Below are 5,948 nucleotides of genomic sequence, written 5' to 3' on the forward strand. Positions count from 1 at the left end.
ACTTTTTCACTCTTCTTTTTCACTTTTATCAAGAGCCTCTTTAGTTCTTCTTCATTTTTCCATAAGGGTGGTGTCATCTGCATATCTGAGATTATTGATACTTCTCCAGTCAATCTTAATTCCAGTTGTGCTTCTTCCAGCCCAGTATTTCTCATGATATGCTCTGCATATAAGTTAAATAGGCAGAGTGAAAAGACGCAACCTTGCTGCTGCTGTTGTAAGTCGCTTCTGTCCTGTCCAACTCTGTGAGACCCCATAGACAGCAGCCCACCAGGCTCCCCATTCCTAGGATTCTCCAGGCGAGGACACTGGAATGGGTTGTCATTTCCTTCTCCAGTTCACGAAAGTGAAACGTGAAAGTGAAAGTGCTCAGTCCTGTCCAGCTCTTCACGAACCCGTGGACTACAGCCTACCAGGCTCCTTCAACTAGGGATTTTCCAGGCAAGAGTACTGGAACATACAGCCTTGACATACACCTTTTCCTATTTGGAACCAATCTGTTGATCCATGTCCACTTCTAACTGTTGCTTCCTGACCTGCATACAGGTTTCTTACGAGGCAGGTCAGGTGGGCTGGCGTTCCCATCTCTTTCAGAATTTTCTGAAGTTAATTGTGATCTACACTGTCAAAGGCTTTGGCATAATCAATAAAGCAGAAAAATATGTTTTTCTCAACTCTCTTGCTTTTTCAATGATCCAGTGAATGTTGTCAATTGGATCTCTGGTTCCTTGGACTTTTCTAAAACCAGCTTGAACATCTGGAAGTTCACACTTTGCATGTTGCTGAAGCCTGGCTTGGAGAATTTTGAGCATTATTTTAATTGCATGTGAGTGAGGGCAATTGTGTGGTAGTCTGAACATTCTTTAGCATTGCCTTTCTTTGGGATTGGAATGAAAACTGACATTTTCCAGTCCTGTGGCCACTGCTGAGTGTTACAAATTTGCTGACATATTGAATGTAGCACTTCCACAGCATCATCCTTTAGGATTTGAAATAGCTCAACTGCAATTTCATCACTGCCACTAGTTTGATCAAAGTGATATTAGTTACATATTTTGTCATATGATTTTTTTAAATAAATGATAAACTCAGTGAAGAGTTCAAGTTCAATGAGATCAAATTGTTTCTCAGCCTTTTGACAAACATGAAGTGTAAAAACTACAAAACTCTTGCACAAAGTATGGCCCAACATTAAATATCCAAATATTGCTATAAGAACATAAGAAGACTGCTGAGTGAGGCAAAAACATAAATGACAATATAAACCAAGTGGATTTAACACACATAGACAGAACATTCCACCTGAAAAGAACCAAAGATTGCACATCCCTCTCAAGTTCACTTGGTAGTGTCTCCAGAACATTCTCAAGGATAGGGTTTATGTTAAACCATAAAGGAAGTCTAATTACTTTAAATCATGTAAAATATATTTTCTGACATCCAAGATATGTAATGCAAAATCAATAATGGTAGGAGAATTTGGAAGTTGTAATGTGTGGAAAATTAAACAACACATTCCTAAAGGGCCAATAATTCCAAAAAGAAGTCTCAGGGGAAATTAAAATATTCTCTGAGGTGTATGAAGAGGAAATGTAGTGCACCCAGATCATCAAATAGAGCAAATGCAGAACCCATATATATTTAAGCATTCATAAAACTTAGCTTTCCATAATAAGAATAAGCTAATGACATCTATAAAAACTGGAAAAAAAATCTAACCTCATAGCAAGGAGAAAGAAGAAAACAATAAGCTTAATATGGAAACAAATTAATATAAATATTAACATAATAGAGAAACATCAGCAAATAGAAATTAATTAATTTCTATTTAATAACTCAATTAAATTATAATTAATTTATAAATTAATAAACCACTTAATTTAGTGTTAATTAATTATAACAATTAATTAATAAAATGATAAGTGAATTAGTCAGATTAATAAAATTTAATTAAAAATTATTAATAAATTAATAAAAATTGAAAATATGAGGTAATCAGTACAAGCAAAATAAGGTATATTTAGTTACTGAAGTGAAAATGTAAGATGTCTTTGTTTTTGCCCCTGAAATTCCAGTAAACAAAGAGGATTGTTAACAACTTTCTACAAGTATTTATGCCTACATAAGTCTTAAATTATGTGAAACATTCAAATTGTTAGAATAACGGAGGGATTAAAATATTTTGAAAACTGGAAAATCTGTGAACACTCATACATAAGAGGTTGAGTTAGTAAACATGTTGTCCATAAATAAAAACATACAACCAAAGTCATAAAATGGTTGAATTAGTAAAAAAAACACAAATAAACACATACTCCCAGATACGTGTTTTTTAATGTATTTGTTTATATTGAAGGAAACTTGCTTGATAGAATTTTGCTGTTTTCTGTGGAACCTCAACATGAGTCAGTCATAGGTATATACCAGTTCAGTTCAGTCACTCAATCTTGTCCGACTCTTTGGGACCCCATGAAATGCAGCACACCAGGCCTCCCTGTCCATCACCAACTCCCAGAGCTTACCTAGACTCATGTCCATTGAGTCGGTGATGCCATCCAACTATCTCATCTGTCATCCCCTTCTCTTCCTGCCCTCAATCTTTCCCAGCATCAGAGTCTTTTCAAATCAGTCAGTCTTTCAAATGAGTGCACTTCTCTTTCAAAGTTCCCCGGTGTCAGGAGGTCAATAATGATTCAAGATTCCGGAATTGACTTGCTGGCCTCTGACTTTCAGTTCGTCTATTACAGTATCATCAAGAATTCTGCATGCATACAGAACAGAAAATGAAACCCAAGATTAATGGTGAGACAAATCTCCATAGCCAGAAAGAATCAAAACTATTCACAGAAATTAATAGAACAGAGATAAGGGAGGAGAGAGTGGTGTCTGAGAGGAGAAAAGGGAGAATATAGGTGGGATACACCAATCAACTCAGGAATAAAAGCCATAAGTGAAAACAGACCCTAAAGGTTATATTTCTAAGGTTATATTATTGATAACAAATTTTAAAACAAAGATTAAGAACCTAAAACAGAGGATGGACTCCCTTAAACACTTTAAAAAATGGAAACCACAGATTTTCTGTACCTTCTATATATATATATATAGTTTAATAAATAAGCTTGCATAATTTTTTGTAGAAAGGTAATAGCTCAGTTCATTTCAATTCTGTCATTCAGTCATGTCCAACTCATTGTGACCCTATGGACCGCAGTAAGCCAGGCCTCCCTGTCCGTTACCTACTCTTGGAACTTACTTAAATTCATGTCCATTGAGTTGGTGATGCCATCCAATCATCTCATTCTCTGTCGTCCCCTTCTCTTCTCATCTTCAATCTTCCCCAGCATCAGGGTCTTTTCACACGAGTCAACTCTTTGCATCAAGTGGCCAAAATATAGAAATGAAAGTTAAGGGAATAATAATCAACAAAATGTTTTAAAAACTATAATAGGCATAATTATAAACAGAGGTCTAGATATTTGAGTTATTGCTTTGTTGTGTCAGTTCAGTGTCAGATACTCTTTTGTTCCAGCTTCTGCTTGTCATGAGTGGCTATGATTGTCCCTCAATTGAACAATCTCTGTGTCAGCTGCTGAGTTTTAATCTGTTTCACCTGTCACTTCTGGGCATTTTGCCCTTCTTTACTTAATTTTACTTCCTCTGTTTGCAAGCCCTTTCTGTGTTGAGTTTCTACCCTGAGATGAGGGGGCGGCCGCCAGTTATTTGAGCTCACTTGCTCAGTGGTGCGTGCTGAGAATGGGAACATTGAAAACAAATATCACTGAGATATCTGTGGGTGTTTGAAGTGGATGGACCACAGTGGGCATTGCCATTTCCAAAGGTGACATGTGGTTTCTTGGTCCACCCTGCTCAGGTACCTCGTGGTTCTGCAAGGCCACTACCCCAAGTGAGCCCTGCATTTCATGCACTTTCCAGGTCTAAGCAACTCAGATTCTCAGGTTCTCTGCAAGGGAACTGACCTTGATTGTCTATGTGCTTTGTCCCATGCCAAGGTCCACGAGGCTTAGGTGACTGGCTGGCGAGCAAGGGCTGTTCCAGATGGGCCATGCATCTTACACACCCGGCTGGCCGCAGACCCTCTCTTTGTTGGCTGTGTCACAAGGGCATGGGTGTGGGTATGCTGTGTGTCTCCAGAAGGAAGCTGGTCTCAGGCTGTGAGCCTGCTGGACTATGTGAACTGTCCATGAACCAAGGAAGATGTGGTGAACAACTGGCAGCCTTTTCAGAGCTTTGTCGGTGATGCTGTCTCTGTGGCCATGATACCAGCAGCCCCTTGGTTTCTATCTCTTGCTGTCACACACATTGAACTCTGCCTCCCTGACAAAAGGGTCACAAAAGGTGGCTAATTTGGTCTTCTTTGTATTTTCCAGTATGTAAAATTTTGTTCCATGAGCATGGAAGGGTTTACTATGTGGCCTTACAACCTTCTCAGAAGAAAGTGCTTTTTTATTTTTATTTTTTAAATAAATTTTGTCTCTAGTTTCTCCACAGATTAGGTTGTGCTGTCAGCTTTGCTCTTTGAAATTGTCCCCAGGGCATTAAAACCTGGTCCTTACCATTGGGCAGATGATACAGCCTGGGCCTCCTTCTCAGGACCCATTAAATTATCATGCAGAGGAGATTCTGAGTCACTTCTATGTTGGTAATTGCATTTAGGGGTATAGTGTGTGTTTTTGTTCAGTTGTCCACAGTTATGCTGCCCTCTGTGGTCCCAAGCTCCCCATTGACATGGAATGGGGAGGTGAGGGTTTCTTATTTTGTGCAAGTTTCTGCTCCTTTATGACTCCCTCTACAAGATGGGACCCTGTCCCTAAACAATTTATTTCTGTTTATGTCTCTTATATTTTGTCCTACCACCTCTTGAAGAGACTGGTTTACCTTTCTGAATATCTAGGGACAGGCAACAGAGTACACAAGTTGTTTTATGGAAGTTGTTCCTTGTGCCAATGATCCTTAGATGAATTTGTGTGGGAGAAATTGGTTTCTGACTCTTATTCCTCTGAAATTTTGGTACCCAACCACCACCATTGGAAGGCCCATTTTTTGAACTGAGATGCTGTTGTTGTTCAGTCACTAAGCCGTGTCTGACTCTTCATGACCTCTTGGACTGCAGCACACCAAGACTCTCTGTATTTCACCTTCTCCCAGAGTCTTCCTGAGATTGAATCCTTTGAATCAGAGATGCTATCCAAACTTCTCACCTCCTCTCATCACTGCTCCTTCTGCTGTCAACATTTCCTAAGAATCAGTGTTTTTTCTAATGAGTCAGCTCTTCACTTCAGGTGATCAAAGCACTTACTTCACCTTCAGCATCTTTCCTTGCATTGAATCATGGTGACTTGGTCTGGAGGTCTATTGAAGAAGATCCTTTTCAGGTTTTGTCTGAATAATCTGTGATAAAAGAACCATGTTACTCATTTTCTGTCTCTGAACCAGATGAACTGAATGACTTTCTTTCACTCACTTTTCCTAAAAAGTGGAATATAGTTGAAAGTGATCCATTTAAGTGTATTTGGTGGGATGGGAGTGACCTTTCTGTAGTGATCAGTGAAAACACTTCTGGAAAGAATTCTTGGAAAGAAAGTCCCCTTACAAAATACCTAAAACTGATAATATGAAAATTTTAGTTCAACAGCTTAATCTTTATGGATTTAGTAAAATATGACAAACTTTTCAAAGATCTACTTAGCTAGCTGATTTTCAGGCAGAAAATAAAAGTCTCTGTTTTGAGCATGTTGTTCCAACTTTTTTCACTTAGTTCAGGAATATATGAGATTTATCTGTGTGACCCTGTGAGTATGTAGGGTCACATAGGTGAGTACATAGGTACTTAAAACTGATTTTAAAACTGAGATAACATGCTACCAACTTTTGTTTCTTTGTTCTTTTCTTTTTCCTCTTTAAGTTGAGAACAGCTGGGTGTTAAA

The sequence above is a fragment of the Dama dama genome, unplaced genomic scaffold, assembly GCF_033118175.1.
Source record: "Dama dama isolate Ldn47 unplaced genomic scaffold, ASM3311817v1 ptg000174l, whole genome shotgun sequence".
NCBI classification, from domain to species: Eukaryota; Metazoa; Chordata; class Mammalia; order Artiodactyla; family Cervidae; genus Dama; species Dama dama.